This window comes from Phodopus roborovskii, unplaced genomic scaffold (assembly GCF_943737965.1).
Source record: "Phodopus roborovskii unplaced genomic scaffold, PHOROB, whole genome shotgun sequence".
Taxonomy (NCBI): Eukaryota; Metazoa; Chordata; class Mammalia; order Rodentia; family Cricetidae; genus Phodopus; species Phodopus roborovskii.
The window spans coordinates 23,797,919-23,817,616 of NW_026126469.1; positions in this window are offsets into that span (position 1 = coordinate 23,797,919).

Below are 19,698 nucleotides of genomic sequence, written 5' to 3' on the forward strand. Positions count from 1 at the left end.
ATCTGCTTAACATTCTGAAGCCAAACTCATGATCTGTCCCCAATTCTGCTCCTTTCAAGGCATCTGGAATTCAGTCAGTGGCAGTTCTGTTTTGCCCGTAGCTCTGGCCCAAACTTTGTGCCAGCCTTAGATTCTACTACTGCTCCTCCATACCACATCCAGCTCTTCAGAAAATCCCTTGGCTCCATTTTCAAATTTATCTTGACCGTAGCTGCTGTCACTCTAGTCAGAGCAATTACAACCACCTTGAATATTTTTATAGAATCTTGAATCATCTCTGGCTTTGACACTTGGTCACTTTCAGACACTTCTCAGAAGTGTATCTCTACATAAAGAACTCAGCATACACTGTCCCTTTGTTTGCCTCCTGTTGCCTCTTGGTCTTTATATCCATCTTATTCCTTCTGCCTCTGAAAGACTGCTTCCTAGCTATTTCTAGAACTTTCTAGAAGTGAATTTTTAGGTATGTATTCTCCTTGCCTAGAATGCTCTTCTCTCAGACACCAGTATGTGCACAGATTCTCCAGTCTTCTCTCTGTGTCACCATCCCATGGATGCAGTACTGGCTGGGATTACATCCATGTGGCACAGCTAGAGTTATGTGAAGAGACAGAACCCCAGTTGAGAAAATGTCTCCATAAGATTGGCCTGTAGGCAAGCAAGTCTATGGGGGCATTCTCTTGATTAATGTTGAAGTGGGAAGGCCCAGGTACAAGGTATGGCACCACTTCTGGACAGGTGGTCTTGGGTGCTGTTAAAAAACAAAGCCTGCTGGGAAACCCATCAGGAGTAAGCCAGTAAGCCTCATTCTTCCATGGCCTCTATATCAGCTCCTGCCTCCAGGTCCCTGCTTTGAGTTCCTGCTCTGACTTCTCTTGGTGATAGACCTTAGGGTTGTAAAATGAAATAAACCCTTTCATCCCCAAGTTACTTTTTGTAAATATCTCTTATCACAGTCACAGAAAACTAGAAAAGGCCTTTCCTAAATCCTTATTAAAAATTCTGCATTCCCTAAGTTCTTTTTTTTTTTTTTTTTTTTTTTCTTGCTGCTCAGTATTTCTTTAGAGTACTTATCATGGCCTGATATACACTGTGGTTATTTATTGGTTGTTTGCTACTGTATTCTTTCACTAGGATATATAGTTGATGAGGATAGAAAATTACACCTTTCATTCACTGAGATATCAGGACTGTCTGTAACAGTGTTTGGTGCTTTATCATTTTTATGACCTAGATAAAGGAATGAGAAGTCTTTGGAGACAGGAGAGTGTCAGAGAGACTTTCCTTTCGAGCTTTGCCCAATCTCCTTCAATTCAATTAATATACCAAGACCCCATATTTTGGGATATTGTGTTCTGGACCTCAATGTATGGGAAGAGTGCTTATTTGAAGAAATATTCTTAAATTTCATCTTATACATTGAAATTTAGATAATATGCATGTCTAGCAGATTATTTTATATTTTAAATGAAATCTGGAGAGAAATAAATAGTATCAGAACTGTAATTTTATAGATGTTACAGTTAAACCATATAAAGGCAGGGAGTTCTATGCCTTAGAGTGTGTGTAGAACTAGAAAGGAGCTGAGAGCAGTTCCCGTGGTGATGACAGGTCATCAAGGCTATCACTCACATTTGTCCAGATCTACTTGTGCAGAGTGCACCCCTGTCCTGTGAGGTCTCTATGGGGTTCATACTTCCCACATTCATTGACTGTAGCTGCACTTCATGCTTTGAGCAAATATGAAGAAGGTTATATCTAAGGAGAAGTATGGGAGTTGTCCTATTGCCTGGGCTACCTAAAAGAAGACACAAAAAGATGTTGGGGACATGGCTCAGTTGCTCAAGTGCTTGTTTGCTTGTAAGTATGGGGATCTGAGGCAACTCCCTGAAACTATGTAAAGATGATAGGTGTGGTAATTTCAATCATAATGTTAGTGGGAGGTACACAGGTGGATCCCTGGGGTATTTGCGGCCAGCCTAGCTGAATCGGTGAGCTCCATGTTTCAGTGAGAGATGCTGCTTCAAAATCAATATGAGTGACAAATGAAAAATGACACTCAAGTTTGACCTCTGGCCTCCATAACATTTGCATGCGCCTGTGCACACACGTGTGTGTATAGCGTCACACACATGAATTTACACACATTTGTACACACACACACACCTGCATACACAAAATAACAGCAAGTAAATATTTTTAAAAACATATGGAAATAAAAATTAAAAAAGAAGAACTTTTATTTGACAGTGACAAAATGCTCATGCAAATTTGGGGATATTTACTGCAGTGTCATTGGGGATGTGCCTGCATCTCTGCGTTGTTTTTAGCTTCTTTTACTCTTTGATCTTGATTTTCTAATGTGAACATGCCAAGGAACACTTGAAGCCCTGAATTTATTTCCTAGAAGGTCTACATCATGGAAGGAAAATATTATTTCTGTTCTTTTAACCCCCCAAATGTCCTGGAGTAGAACCATGCATGAGTTTCGTAGTATGAACCAGTGGCTGGTGCACTGGGTGATGTAAGGGACAAAAAAAAATTCTTATCTATCATGAAGCTAATATCTGAGACCCTTACAACAAAAGGTGCATTAAAGGAGGAGAACATAAACATTTACTTACTGTGGGCTTTATGTGTCATTGGGGCCTTCACAAATGAAGACTCAAAGATACATAGGAAATTGGGTTTTAGTGGAAGAAAGAAGAGCATTGTTTTTGTTGCTTCACTAAACAACAAGCAGTAATGGGAGGGGGAGGATTTGTTTGGCTTACAGTTTAATGGGATGCAGTTGCACTTGTTGGAGGAGGCAGGTAGGAGGCATATGGTCAATTCAGTCCACAGCCAAGAAGCAGAGAATAAATAAATGTGGCTCAATGTTCCCTTCTTTTTTGTGAGTCTTCTTCTAAATGTTCTAGAACTTTACTAAATGGCACTTCCAGGTTTTCAAACCAAGTATTCAAACAAATGAGGGTATGGAGTATATTTCACATTGAAACCACACTATGTATGTTATATAGATGCTATCTTGTAAGAAACAAAACTGTTTGTTCAGACTCTTCTCAGTGTCTCTCTGTCTGCAGAGATGAGAACATTTCTTCTCTCAGTTCCAAGAGGCACAGCTGTCATGGAAGAAATGGGACAAAGTTAGAGAGGTGCCTTGCTAAGTTCTGAGACTTCTTTCAGGGAAACGGATACAATGAAGTGTGCTCTTCTGTTTCTGCTATTTTCTCTTAAGGTGTAACCATGTGGGGGCTACTGTGTCCTGCATCCTGGCATCATTATTGTCCCAGATGAGCTCACATACACACTCCTGTAGTTAAGAGCCAAAGTCAACTTCAAGAAGCAATGGAGATCTAGCCACAGAAATACAAGGATTGCCACTTATGTCTTAGAAAAGTGACCTGTGGACTAGCCTCTTCTACTTCTGGGTAGCCAAATTAATTGTCAAATGAGTGAATACCAGATCCACATAAAGGTTTCACATCAAGTTGTGAGATAGTTATTGTAGGTGTCAAGCAGTCAGAAACATTTCAGCAGAGGAAAGAGTGGACATATCTATTTATAAATGTAAGAAATAGTGTTAATATTAGAAAGATGTCCAGCCATGTGCTTAAAAGCATTGATACTGAATTTATTGTGTAGACAGGTGTGATTTGAATAGGATCAAATCTGAAACCCCTGGCAAGTACTTGTTTGTTTTTTTTTTTTTTTTTTTTCCAAAATCTTTTTTTAAACTGTGTATTTGTTAAGCTTTTGGAGAGATCCCCCACCCCTGAGAATATTCTATATGCCTTTAAAATAATCCTGAAGAGGTGAGATGGGGCATACCATCTGTTGAATACTGACTATATTATCAATGTTACTATAATTTGCCTATTTTACAGATGAGGCTGTAAGTAATGAGGGTATAAAACACAGGTATGTCTCAATATGATGTTCTTCCTGCCTATTCCCAGGCATTACGTTTTCTCATGACACAATTCATTGGATATTTGAGACAGGCTATACAAACTTCCCCTGTAATGACTAATGAGGTATGCAGATAGCTAAGGATTTTGGAGTCACTTGCTCCTCTCCACCCCTGTCAAATTTGGAGCAGCTGAGATAAAGTAAACTGTGGGATTTTAAATGGTAAATGTATCCAGGGAAAGGCAACACTAGGGGAAAGTGTACAGGTATAAATTGGGCTTTAACATGCTCATGTTTGTGGCAGTTATGAGCTAAGTGGTACCCAGATGGGCTACTGCAGCTGGGTGGGTTATTGTAAAAGAACAGTGGAGAGTGAGAGCTCCTGGGGATAGCAAAGGAAAAAATGAACCTCTGACAGGGCAATTAACCAGCTTGTTAGTTATTCTCCTGGAGGGAACTTCCAATGCAAATGCCAGTAAAGGAGAGCTCACCCTGGAGAGGTTAAGAGAAGGTCAAAGACCAGAGACTAGCTTGCAAGTACTATGTATGATGCTGAGTCTCAGGGACAGTGAAAGATCTATAAAATATCTTTTGGATGCATTATGAGACATGAAGGCTTAGTGAAGGAATCTAGGATCCTTTGAATGCTTTTGATCTAGAGCTGAGAAAATAGTTATGGGGCAGAGGTGAAAGAGGCTTGCTTTTTGTCATTGCCAAGGGAGCCCTCTCTATCTGTTTTATGTAGCTAGAGCCAAGTCACCAGGATGTCATTCATAAATAATAAATGATTATTCAGTCACAGTAATAAAGTCTAGAAGGGTTATCAGATGGCCATGTCTGGTAAAAAGGCTCCTGTTTATAACATTTTCTACAGAGTCCCTTTAGGCCATACATGATGAGAGAGAACATGTTTGGTAGTTCATATCTCTTCTTTTTTTTTTTTTTTTTTAACTCACTAAACCATTAAGATACCCACTTGGGTGTCACTCTTGTGACTTCATCTCACCCCAAATTCTTCTTAAAAATACCATTAACACATGGCATTTGAACCATAACAGAGTAGTAACCTGTCTCTGAGTAGAGAAACACAAGGTATCTAACAGTCCTACAGCTAGAGACTATTATTTTGAATAAAATGTTTTGGGAAGGAGAACCTAGCATCTTTAAGGGAATGTCAAAACCAAACCTAAGACTGCCTAAGACAGATAGTCTCAATACCGTTAATACAGAGATTCTAACTCAATGCAATAAACACAATTCATGCACCTGATCTGATTATATTGCTGAGCACTACTGGAGAGGAAAGTAGCTGTGATTCCCATGGAAATTGCCTTCAGGGGAATGGTTTGCTCACTAGGGCTTTGATATTTCTGTGATCCAACATACAAATTGAGCCAGGTTGAGGGAAATTTTGTCAACTTTATTCTACAACAAATAAATTTCGGTTTCAAAGAAAATGGAGAGAATAGTGGGGATCCCAGAAATGACTCTAAAAGTAAACACAGACTTCTTTACACCCTACCTAGAAAGACCTTGATCCATGCAATACAATAGGAAGCCATAGTGTGGTAAGGACAGAGCAGAGGAAAAGAAACTTAAAAGGAAGGCCAAAGGGTTTAATTTTCTCGGTGGTTGAACTTCATCCAAAGTTCCATAAGATCAGCTCAGAAAAGAGAGATAGAAACATTTTCCTGGCCGTTGCCATAAAATAACTTTTACAATACTATAGTTCCTGTCAGACCAATCAGAACAAAGGCCAGCCTATTAAAAAGAGGCAGCAGGGGTGGGGGGATAATGAAGGGAGGAATTTAAGAAAAAAGACAAGGTAGAGCATTGGCCGGGGTCAGATTATCTCCTCAGAGCAGACAAAGAAACTTATGCAAAATTTATGATAAGCTTAGGTCCAGGACAGCACATGGTTTGAAACTCAATCTATTTAAATGATGATAAATGTCACCACTGTCCTCATTTAAGGAGTGATTTGCCCACCAGAAAAGAAAGATTTCAAACTATCTTTTCCAAAGAGAGGATAAAAATCACTTAAAATTGGTCATTCAGACTGCCTCGGAAGTCTCATGAGCTCGGGAAAGTTATGTCCCTTTACAGAGAACCCACAAATAAATGGCCACATAAGAACAAATTAATGATCCCCTACTCTGGAGTTTAGTTATGACTAAGATGGAATATTCTACCCCTATGCCAATCATGAGTTTAGTGGGAAACAATTTTTTTAACAACCCATCATTGAATTGTCCCTTTGCTAATTTAGTAAAAATTCTTGGAACTTAGCAGCCAAAGCGTGTCTTATTGCACCAGGTCCTGAAAATAACTATGTGCACCCACAGCTAAACACTGCGCTGAACTCCTGGAATCCAGTTTTAGAGAGGAAAGAGTGATGAGCAAAAGGGTCAAGACCAGGCTGGGGAAACCCATAGAAACTGCTGACTTGAGCAAGAGGGGTGGGGGATCTCATGGACCCCAGGTTGATAGCTGGGAAACCAGCATAGGACTGACCCAGACCCTCTGAACTGAACCTTGGGTGTCAGTTAGGAGGCTTGGGCAATCTGGTAGTGGATCAGTGTTTATCTCTAGTATATGAATGGACTTTGGGAGCCCATTCAACTTAGAGAGATACTCTATCAGCCTAGAGACATGGGAGAGGGCCTAAGCCCTGCTCCAAATGATATGACAGACTTTGAAGATCCCTCAGGGAAGGCCTCATCCTCCCTCGGGAATAGAATGGGGATGGGATAGGGGCTTGGTGTTGGGCAGCAGAGGAGAGGAAGGAGAAGGAACAGGGATTGACATGTAAAACAAGATGGATTCTAATTTAAATTAAAAAACAAAAGGGAAAAAAAGAACATATGATTTCTATGGACTTGATTCTAGAAAGAACCAAAGCTCATGCTTAGTATTTGGTGATCAGCTAAATATTTACTTTATCGCTAACATCCAATGTTACATTACTGAACACTTTAGCCCCGCCCCCCCATTGCAGGTAGACTATTGGTGGTATCATAAGTAAAAGGGGGCATGTCTAATGGAAATCTCAAGAATGACTTTCCTGTTCATGTGCACCTTGCTCCCAAATAGATGTGAACAGGAGTTTCATTTCTTCAGAGTGCCTCATCCAATGGGTGAAGATGGCCATACTAGTGAGTAGAGAACAGCAAACTGCAAATGTCAATATTAATGCGTGTGGAATGAACGGCAATATGAAGGCATTCATGAAGTTATGCATGTACACCTATCTGTATAAAGGCACAGACTATAACTGAAATACCTATTGCTATAAAATATTATTTACAATATACCCATAAATATATTCTATGATAAAATATTTATAGAAGTATAATATTTCTAAACATTGCTGAGAAACTGACAAAAATCATTGATAGAACAATTGTCCCAAAGGCCTATGTCTGAAAGGCTTGCTTCTTAGGCCATGTGTTAAGAGGTGAAGACTGATGGAAATTCTTAGGTCATTGGCGAGGGGGGTGGCGATGGAGGACAGGAGTGCCACACTAGTCTTCCCCATTGCTGAGGAAATGACTTCTCCATCGCTCTCCCTAATAATGAGGTGGTCAGACAGTGAAGGAAAAACAAATAAAAGGAATTATTTTTAAGCACATGAGACAGCTAAGTGAGAAAGTGGAAATATGAAGAAAGTAGAAATAGGACACTGTAAGATGACGGTCACACCAGACTTGGGTATCTTGCTGAGCGTCTACAAGCAGTACAATTGTAGAGGAGGGCAGTCTCTTGTAGAGAGTGTCTGCTCATTAGGGAAGGATAAGGCGGTGCCTGCTACTTCTGTGAGGACTCGGACGATGGATCCTGGTATCTCAGTAGGATATGTCCATCTCTTGAAGGAAGGCTAAAGATGATCTTTCCAGATGAAGCACCAGATCTCAGTGTCATGGTGGAGTCTGAATCTTGGTGGAGGCTAGGGACAATCTTCCTTTTCTAAAAAGTGTTTGAGGTCCTCTACCTTCCTAATGCTGCAATCCTTTAATATAGTCCCTCATGTTATGGTGAGGCCGCAACCATAAAGTTATTTTGTTGTTACTTTGTAAGGATAGTTTTGCTACTGTTATGAATTGTAATGTAAATATCTGATATGCAAGATATTTGATATGCGACTACAAAGGGACCATCACCACCGATTGAGAACCACTTCTTTCATCCTGGGTTTATGGTCTCTGAGTGTGTGTGTGTGTGTGTGTCTGTGTGTGTGTGTCTGTGTGTGGGTGTGTGGGTATGTGTTTGGGGTCTCTTACCTCTGTCATCACTTTCCTTGTTCTTGTTTTTGTTCTGTCACATAATCCTGTTGTCTTGTTTTATCCTGCCACAGACTTAGAGTCACTGGGACAAGCCAGTTATGGACTGGAATATTTGAAACTGTGAACCCAAATAAACCTTTTTCTTCCTTAAATCTTGATTATCTTGGGAATTTTCTGTAGTAATCAAACATGAGAAAGGGGGAAGTTTGTGATTTCATGATGGACATGCTTTAGAACTTTCATCAGGTGTCATGTGTGTGGCTTGCCTGCTAAACTGAGCAGTGTTGAGTTCCCTGGAATATGTATAGCTAGCTGTATCACACAGAATCTGGCAATAGAAATTTGGAAATACTCTTGCTTACTCCTTAGTTTTGGGTGCCACATTATTGTATTTCTTGTTTGATTAAAGGAGAAATGCATATTGAATTCTTTGTCTCAATACCTGATGCATATAGATGAGGACCTTTCTAACTACAAAGATGCCTAGAGCACAAAAACCCACTTAGCATGTAGAAATAGATGCAGGATACCTTACAGTATCTGATGGCAAAGAAGTAATCCTAACCAGCAGGAATTTTAGTGAATAAAATGAGCTAAATATGTGAGAAAAGTGTATAGACACAGGGGGAAATAAAGAGAGTAACAGGGCTGTGTTTTTCAGATGTATTTGGTTCTAAGCAGTAAAATCTCTTCTTAAACTAGAGAATGTTTTCAGAAAAATGCCAAAGAGCCTCCTCACACCCCGAGAAGGAAGGGGATGTAGGAGCCTGAGGCACAATGTTGTTAGAATGTCCTCTCAGAGGACTTCTTCTTGTAGCTTTCTTTGAGTGCTGGCTTTATTCTCTGGGTTGGTCGTGCTTTATGTACATGCTAGGAAACACGGCGAGCAACACTGCTGCTTCATAAGTTACCCATCAGGGAGATCAAAGCACCTCAGGCCCGGTTTGAAATACTCCACAGAAAAACAGTGATTGGCACAGCCAGGGTCAAACTTCTGCCTTTGAGTAGGTCAGCTGGGCTGAGGGAATAGGTACAACTTTCTCTGAGTTTTGCATAGGAGGTTCTGATTTAATGCAGTGATGAGAACATGGTAAGAACAGAGTGTTGATGAGATCTGATTTCAGGAGTACTCTCCAATCTGCTCTGCGTTTCTTAGCCTACACCCAGCAATGCGGTATCTTTATTAAAATGCTATCTGCGAGGAGCAACTCATTAAATTCCATTTAAACTCAGTGACTGATATAGCATCTCTTTCTTGAGAGAAGAACCTTTTGCCCGAGGAGGATCATGTAACTATTTCCTCACAACAGAAATATTTCCTTAGGAAGGGAAGAGAGAGGCTCTTAAGACCCAGGAAGCTAATGATACTTACAATGCCAAGGAAACCTCAAAAATTGCGACACTCTTGAGGCCCCCTCCAGAGCTTCAGGAGACAATGAACAGTGGCTGCAGAGGAGGAGTCTCCTCTGTAGAGCTGCCTGAAAGCTAAGCAGGGAGCTCCAGAGATGCACGAAGAGTTGTCATTTATACTGAGGAGGGATTTGCGTGGTGCAGTCACCTTTGAGTAACTCCTGCTCCTATAAGTAACCTCCAAATTGCTTTGGTTCTCCAATCTAGACTTGGGTGGGATACTGTGTTTGGTCTGGTGACAGTGCCCTATTTGAATGCTGTAGGTGTTTCTTCATAGCTCTCCAGGGAAAGCCTCAAATCAAGAAGGGAGGAGCAAGTATGATGGAAAACACAAATTTAGAATGTACAAAGTAGGCAGGTAATAGGAGTTACTTTCAGCTATTGTTTGTTTTTGTATTATTTTAAACCCTGATGTTCAAATTCTGCTTTGTAAGCTGTTGTCCTGGTATTGGTGCCACCACCAGGGCGGGCCATATGGGTTGTATATCTCTGCCCTTGGACAGGATAAAGATCTAAAGTTTAAAACAGGTATCATAGTTGATGATCCCTGGAGTTGCACAGTGATGCAGTCTAGTGTGTGTTAATGATCACATATGCATACTTATTTCTTTACAGAAAAATACAATTTTATTACATTATTGGCTTGTTTAGTATATACAAACACACAAACATATATGTGTACCTACGGACATGATTTGCCCTACAGAGAAAAATAAAAACATTACCTACAATGATATGAGATCAATTTGCCTTACCCAAGTAAGCAAATTAAGGTTGTTGTACTAAATCTAGCCTGGTACATGACTTAATTAAGGACATTTAAATAAAATACAGCCCTACACATTCATCCATCTCTTGTCTGTAAGTGCTTTTGTGCTTTGTGAGGTTGGAAAGTGGGGTTATGCTTTTGTTGTCCATCAAAAGGACCATTGACAACATCCCAGTGAGGACAGGTTAACAAGAAAAACAGCACAATGGATTCATCTGATTATAATCTCACATGCTTCTTGGCCCTTCAGTTTGAAGATCGAAGGCTCAGGATGATGTATCCTTTTTACGTGTAGTTTTGATGAAGTATGAACAAGCATGAAGAGAGTTGTTTGGAAAAAATGGTAGGACTTGTAATAAATGGAAGGGGAATACCTGCGCAGTCGCCTTTCTTCATAGTCATCTCTGCGGTATTTCTTACTCCTAAGTAGAGTTAGTAGGACCCTTCCAAAGTGAGCCTCTTAATGATTTACAATTAGATAAGAGCTTACTCTGAAATATTTCTTTCAGATTTATTCATTTTTTAGTTTATGTATATGAATGTTTTGTCTGTGTATATTTATGTTCAGCCCATTGTGCCTGGTGTTCTGGATCTGGATGTCAGATCCTCTGTGTCTGGAGTCCCCATGTGGATGCTAGGAACTAAACTCCAGTTCTCTGCGAGGGGAACAAGTGCTCTGAAGGGCTGAGCCATCATCTCTCCAGCCCAAGGAGGACCTTCTTTATGACCATCCCTCACAGAGAGAAGTACACAAATTAGAGTGACATTAGTAGATTTCTGGAGAGTTTAGGGGTAGAAAGGATTTGATTTCTATGATCCTCCTTGGAGATGAGGAGTTCCAATTTGTGACTCACTTCATGGGAGAATGAAGAAGAGGTAGGGAAGTGGGGGCAGAAGTATGCTTTTGTTCTGAAGCCTACACTCCCAGGTATTTTCATCCCTCCTCCCTTCCTTCCTTCCTTCCTCCCTCCCTTCCTTCTTTCGATATTTCTTCTTTCATGCTTTTATTTCATGGATTTGTAAATGTAAACCACATTGAGGGGTTTTTTTAAGTGCTTTGAGCTTTTTAAATATTATTTTTATTCTTTGAACATTGTATACATTTATACAACATATATTGATCATATCAATTTACCCCCACCCCCTTCCAACTGTCCTTAGTGCCCACACTGACTTTCTTCTAAACTTCATAAACTCTTTTTAAAAATTGCTGTTAATAGCATCCAGTTAGTGCTGCCCCTATGCTCATGGGTGCATGATCATCTACTAAGGCATAACTTTACCAGATCCCCCAAAGGACAGAATCCATCATTTCTAGTGGTATCTCTGATGGGAGTGGGGACTCAGAGACCTCTATGTGGTTATTCTCTACTCCTAACACTACCACGGCAGAGGTGGTTTTTTATGAGAAAAAATATACATGGTACAGCCCATAGTATATACAAAGTTACTATCTGATCACCTACGAAAACCAAACAAACCCCAAACCAAGCAAAAACAAGAAAACAAAATCAAATCAAAACCCTGACTTCTGTCTGGGTCAGATATTATACAAATTAGAAATTTCCTACTAATCTGATAAACATAAACCGTTACCCCATTATTTATTATATTAAAAATAAAATTCTCTACATACTAAGTATGGTAATAGCTCAGAGGAGATCCTAAAACTTCAAGCTAGAAAGAGGGCTTGGCAGTGGCAGAACGGGGCTCCTGTGTTTACGTGTGAGCTAAATGACTTGTTCAAAGTCACACATCAGGTAGTTAATGGCTTGCTGCCATTACTCTTCTGTTTGGCATTTGAAACAGCTCTACATTTTTTTCCTGTGTGTTCTCATTTTACAGCTCCCTTCTCTTCATTTTGAAGTTTTTAACCTGCATGAGTCCTTCAGTCAGCAGCGAAGGTGTGCTCACATTTTTAAAGCTCTTCATTATTGTTACTGCACCACGGAATCCATAATGTGCTCATATTAATTATTCTCAACTTACCCACTCTTTCTTTGCCTTTCCTTAATAACTCCATATGCCTGTTCCCTTTGTGATGAGTTCTTTATGAATGGCAGGTTTTGATTGGTTGATGAGTATTCCCTGTACTTCTTCATTATTGAGCCATCCCCTACCAGATGTTCTCACAGTCCTTCTTACCCCAGAAAGTCACCTTGGCTGATGCTAGAGTTCAGTATATAGTCATTAAGAAACATCGTCCAATGATTAAGTCCCTTCTGCAACATCAGCTTCAAAGAAGGCATTCCCTATGTCTTCCTTCTTTTTGCCCTGAAAACACACAATCCAAATTTATGGGGTAAGTTTCTTCAGGCATCCTGTAATATAGGACAGTAGACTCTCTACACAGATTAAGAATGGGAGGAATATTGTTGAGCCATGGCATAAGAGCAGGATGTCCTAGCCCAGGGAAGATTTAATGCAGCACATGTATCTAATCACTTGCAAATCAAAAGCTTTGGGGGAAACCTGTGTTCAATTACAATGTAATATACTAAAACATAGTAACAGTAGTTTTACAGGCAAGAGGCCTAAGTCTTTTTAATAATTCCAAGGTTTGTGATTAAATACTTTTGTTTATGGATGCTTTGGTCAGCCACTCTGAAGCTCAGTTTCCTCATCTGTACAATGAGAAAGATAAGCAAAAATAAAGGAAATGCACCTTCCAGTTAGTGATCATATTTTCTCAGCCCCAAATCAGAGCATATGCTGTGACAAGTGCAATTACACTTAAGGGACAAGGAGATGGGAGAAATGAAATATGAATTATTCCAGACAATCTGGAACATGCCGGCGCCATATTTCCAGTTATAAAATTCTTTGAAATTTAAGGCCTTATTATTGCTTTGGATAATTAAGAACTTTCTAAAATTTATGAATCTTTAATAATCCTGGTCCCCAAACACTATTAATTATTTCCCCAGCTTATTTTCTACAATGTCATTATTTCTGCAGATTCCAAAACATATACATTTGTGTTTCATTTACCTATTCTAAAATATTTGTGATTCCTCTCATACATTGTCTAGATTATGGCTTGCTCAAGGTGTCAAGTCAGTAGAAGGTGACTCTTTTACCAGGCACAAATCAGGCACACATCAAGGAAGCTGCATTAAAACAGCATAGATATTAACCATTTTCCAGTTCTAGACTCTAGGCTTACAGGGCTCCAAGATAAACACAGTTCATACCTTCTTTAAAATGGCAGTTAAGTGGGAAATAGTATTATACAGAATGGCCAATGGTGTCAGAGAGGGAGAACAAATTACTAAGGGAACAAAGATGAAAGTACACTCATTCCTTATGCATCAGATGATGAGTATCATGGAAGAAATCTTAGGGGAATTCATTATTGAAATATTTTTGGTATGACTCTTCTATTGTGGTTAAATAATGATCAGGATAAACAAATAGGCCGAATAGATGTTTATTTAGGGAGAAATAACTTACAACCTAGACAGATGAACACCAGCTAGTTCCATTGGATGCTCTCCTGTCCAAGTCCCATCAGCAAGAGAGCGTTTCTGGTTTTTTCTCAGACCTCCTTCCACAGGTCACATCCGCCCATGTCTCCACCCCCAATGGGCGTGGTCAGTGCCACAGAAGGAGACCAAGTAACTATCTCACTACACTCTTCCTTACAAGAACAACTTCCATAGATGTGCAATGTTTGAAGCTTCTTACTACATCAGCTTTGCTGAGGCTGGAGTATTAGTGGGAACCACGACTAAGCCTAGAGTTGGGTAAATAACTCTGCTTCTCTTCTAGAAAGTCTTGATGTTGTCAGGACCCATAGCATTCCTGCTGGAGAAGAGTCTTGCCACCCCAATTTCTATCCTTCCTTTTCTTACAGACTATTAGAGAGGAATCTAGAGGCTGGAATGAAGTCTGGCTAAAAGGTCAGTAACTCTGGGCAGGGGAAATAATTGAGTTCAAGGGACTTCTGCTCAAGGGCTTCACTCCAGGTTTGAGATCACAGCAAAGCTATAAACCTTTGCTTGGCTTTAACTCACACAGTAATGGTTTCCTTAGCAAACTCAGAAGAAAACCCTGTGGCTAGTGAAGAACATAATCCCAGGATTTAGGAATGTGTCCCCAGCCCCTTACTTGTTGTCCTGATGGTTAACTTTTACATGAGGCTTGAAAGATGTAGGAATCTGACAAATGAGTGGGAAAGGGTCATTTGACATCCATCTTATGACCAATTTGATTAGCTTTAGAATCACTATGGAAACTTACTTCTGATGGTGATTTTTGAGAGGTAAGGCTGAAGAGAAGGAAAACCCACCCTGAGTGTGGGTGGGCCCATCCCTTGGGCTGGGGTGATAAATTAAATAAAAAGAGAGAGTGAACTGAGTATACGCATTCAGAAAACAAGGCAAAATGGATGTTAGCAGCCATTCCCATCATGATAGACTGTGCCCTTCCTTTTATAAGTTGCTTCTTGTCACATGTTTTTCATACAGTGAGAAAAGTAACTAATATAGACCTAAAAAGATGAAGGATAAATGCAGTCACTTGATTTTGCCAATCATATTACATGTCCAGGGAACTGGAGCAAAGGACAGACTGTGCATTTTATGGAAAATATTAAGATCCCTGATTTACATCTGAATATGTGCAATCTGTCCTGTGGACAAAGGACAGATAGAGTTAGCAAATGATGAATGCCATAACTGGACTAGAGGATAACCTAAAATCAGAAGCAGAGGCTCTTGTACGGGGCAACAGGTTCAGAGTGGAGAAGAAGACGCTGGCTCAAGGAGACATATCTCTAGATGTAGGTGTGATGAACAGAGTGAGTCAGGTATGCTAGGATGCTGCATACTGATGTCAAGAATAGAGGAAGGTAAGATGTATTTGTTTGAAAAATAGAGGATTGAGGATATGGGTAGTGGCTTATATATACAAGGACTTAGAAATGTTTCTGTGGGGGGATTGAGCCAAGATAGAAAAGGTTGAGATTTTGATAGACAACTGCTATTTGATTAGATATGGCAACAATCATTCCATCCTGACACTCAGTTCAATACATTTATAGCATAGATATTATTGTCAAGTAGACAGGGTCATGGACCAGCACCATAAGAAATGCATTATAATCAAACCAACACAGCTTTGTTATGACAACCAGTTTGCTAGGATGTGTGCATAGTTTACTCACTGAGAAATCTAGCAATAAAAGTTGACTCAGGTCAGGGAAAAGAGTTAAATGAAAAGATATTTTTAATATAATAATAAAAACAATAATTATTAATAGTAATAATAATACCTGCATTGTTCCAGGCAGCTTATGCACATTAGTTTCATTTAGTCCTCAAAATAACACAGTAAATATTATTTTCCTCATTTTATATATAGAGAGACTGGGACTCAGAAATGGTAAGTACTTGCCTAAGGAATATCACCACTAAGTGGCAGAGTAATTACAAAACTAGATTCCCCTGGTCTCATGCTCTTTCCAGCAGAAAATGGCTCCTCTTTAGCCTACTTAAGAGTGAAGACAATTGGCAGCATCATTTGCATTTAAATAATACATTTGCTAAGCACAACTGATTCTTAGCTATTTTTTAATGAATTGCTGGATTCCATACAATCTTTGTGTCTGCTAGAGTCTTTCTCACTTCACAGTCTCTCTGCCTTTTTCTCAGTCTCTCTTTGTTTTGTTTTGTTTTTGTTTGTTTATCTGTTTGGTTTTTTTTTTTTTTTTTTTTTTTTTTTTGGATACATTGATGTAGTTTCAATTTGTCTACCCATGGTAGACATTTGTTAACTTTTTCTGTTCAGTTCTAGTTGATAGCTCTTGACATTTTGGCCACCAACATCTACTTTTTAGGATATGTTTCATTTCATTGTTTTATAGTATGTGTTCATAAAATATCTGCTGAGTTAAAGGGAAGGTGTCCTACTCAATATTCTATTCCTTTGAAAAGACACCATGACCAAAGCAACTCTTACAAAAGAAAACAACTAGTTGGGGACTTGCTTACAGTTTAAGAAGTTTAGTACATTTTCATCAGAACAAGGAGCCTAGGAGCATACTTACTACTAGAGAAGTAGCTGAGAGCTACATGCTGGCCCCCCTATGGGGGCCATTATTATTTAAAGCACCACATTTCATCCCGTTTCCAGTAGGCTAACCTCAAAAGTCCCTGTAGTCTATCACAATCTCAACATTGTTTAAAAGCCCGAAGTTGAAATCTCTTCAGTGACTCAAGGCAATCTCTTAACTTTAACCTCCTGTAAAATAAAAATTAAAAAAAGCAAATCACAGCTGGGAGCAGGGATGTATTTGTGTGTGTGTGTGTGTGTGTGTATGTGTGTGTGTGCGCGTGCGCACGAGCAGGCCTTAATCTCAGCATTTAGAAAGCAGAGGCATGTGGATTTCTGTGAGTCTGAAGCCAGCCTGGTTTACAGAGAGAGAGAGTGTGCTCTTTTTCTACTCATACTATACACTTTGTATTTATCTTTGACATGCTTGCTTCTTTTCTTTATATAGACCTTCATAAGGGTGATCACTAATAACCATGTGGCACAGTCAATAGTAGGCTATTGTGTAATCTCCTTCTTGAAAGCCATTAATCTAGAACTCTTCAACTTTGTTTCTGACGGATTTTTATGACAAGGGCAAAAAAGCAGCCATATTCCTTGCCAACATATCTTAAGAATATATTTTCCCCCCTCTGAAACCTCTTGAGCCAGGTCATCATAACCTACATTCCTCTAAGAACCATCATCTCCCATGTTCCTACTAGTGTGGCCCATTAATCCCCCTTTAAAGCATTCAACTGCTCTCCCAGTGCAAATATCTAAAATCCACATTCTACTAACAGGAAATATGATCATGTCTGTCACAGCAATACTCTGCTCCCTGGTACAGACTTCTTTCATAATCACTGTTCTATTGCTGTGAAAAGACACCATGACCAAGGCAACTCCTATGAAGACAATCATGTAATTGAGGGTTACATACAGTTTCAATAGTTTAATCCATTTTTATCATGGTGGGGAGCATGGACTTCCCATGGACTTTTGAACCTCAAACACACCCTCAGTAACACACTTCCTCTAATAAAGCCACACCTCCTAACCCTTCTAATCACTCCCTGGTAATTAAGCATCCATATATAGAAACTTTTTTTAGTTTTATTTTTGTATGTATAGGTGTTTTGGGTGCATGTATGTCTATGCAGAGGCCAGAAGAGGGCACTGGATTCCTATAACTGGAGTTATAGATGGTCATGAGGGTTCTAGGAATTGAACTCAGGTCTTCTGAAGTGTTCTTAACTCCTGATATATCCACTCAGTCTCAGGACTCTCTCAAATGTTATGTCTATATTTACTAATATTCCAAATAAATAAAATCAAGTCTACTAATTTATTTCTTAAAATGTCTTCCTCCTATCTTCCTTTCATGATGAAAAATCCAATTAATTTCTCATTTCTTCTTCCTCTCTGCAGGAGAATCTACCACAGATAAACTAGACTCAAACCCCTTCTTATCTCTACTATCACCACATGCAAGGGCTGCCCAGGCTTTAACTCCTACCAATATGGAATGTTCTTCTACAGGCTTCTATGTTGATTGCTTGGTTCCCCGATGGTAGGTTTATTTTGTGAGGTGGTAAAAGCCTTACTTATTGGGTCTTAGCTAGAAAAAGTAAGCCAATGGGTCTGATCTCTGAAGTTTATACCCTATCTAGACTCCTCCTTTATGTTTTTTATGCCATGTATGTCATCACAGTGATGACAAGTCAATAGCATACATGCACTGCTATACTGCAGATAACATGCATGTGTTGCCATACCACCTACTTACTTATCGTCTTTATATCACTGAAGCAATTGCTTCTTACCATCGAACCTTTGCTTATACAGCATTTTCTCCCTTTCAGAGGCAGTCGCATGGAAAGACCATGTGACTTCACTTCTCTTGCTTGGATAAAAGGGAGAGACTGTAAATTATCCACAATGCAAAGCATTCCTGAACTCAGAATCTTCACACAGGGGCTCTCAGAACTTCTCATGAGAAACTAAAATAAGCTTTTAGATGAGCCCTGTTTACTATCTGGCTCCTATAGGATGATGTCCCCTTGATAGTTATCAAATCCAAGTTAGCACAAAGTCCCAAGGCAAATAGCGTCAGTGCCATACTCTTTCCCTCTCTTACATTTGAACTAACCACTGTGCCCTCTGAACCTGTTATTGACCTTCACCCTGTGAATTTTGTTTCTTTGTTTGCTATTGTCTTTTGCTTTTCATGTTGATTATTTATATCCAAATTGATCATTCACACAGTCTATGTGTCCCGAGGGTGAAAGCTGTGCCAGAGTCATTTCTGACTTTTCCACAGCTCTAATCACAGTGTGAGGATTAATATCTGTCCAGTGAATTGCTGTCTTACACATTCTGCCTTTGTTAAGGTCACAGAGAAGTGAGCTTTTTTTTTTTTTTCTTTCCTGGACTACATTTTACTCTCCTCGAGGGCAAGACTGAAGCCTTATTCATCTCTGAATCACCATGGCCTGCAGAACTCAGTAAATTGTTATTGGTAGTTCTGTGAATAGCTTTCTTTATTCTCTGTCAACAATCATATTGTGTCCACTTAATATCCTTCAACTGGCAGATTTGCTGTAAAATATTCTATTTCTCCAGCTTATTATTTTGCATTGGTCTTATTTTTTTTCAAATTAGAGTTAGGTATCAAGGACTTATTCAATATCAGTATTTTGAAGGAAGACATTCAGCAGAAGGTCAGCAAAGAGAAGAAGAAATAGAGAGAGAGAGAAGAGAGCAGAGAGAGCAAAGAGAGAAACACAGACTTCAGCAGGATGGAATTGGAAGCAAATGGGAAAGGGTGACTCTTTTAAGAGGGAAAGAACAGAGAATCCAAAGCAAAGGGTGTGTGTGTGTGTGGATGAGCAGTTACTGAAGGGATGAGCAGATGAGATGGGCACAGAAGAGGCAAAGACAGTGGGAGAAAACCAACAGTGGCAGACAAGAACACAACTAGCTGGAACATTAGAACATAGGCTATTGGACATGGGGGATGGTGCTGTTGGCAATGTGCTTGCTGTGCAAGCAAGTGGAGCTGAGTTCTAATTCCCAGGATACACATAGATTGGTAGATACAGTTTCATGTTCCTATAATCACAGCATCAGGGAGGCAGGGACAGGAGTCCTAGGACGTGCTGGCCAGTCTGTGTAGCTAAATTAGTGATCTTCAGGTTCAATAAGGGATGCTATGTCAAAAATGGTGGAGTTAATGAAAGAAACCCAGCTCTGACCTCTAGCCTCCTCACACAATACACTGATCTGTAC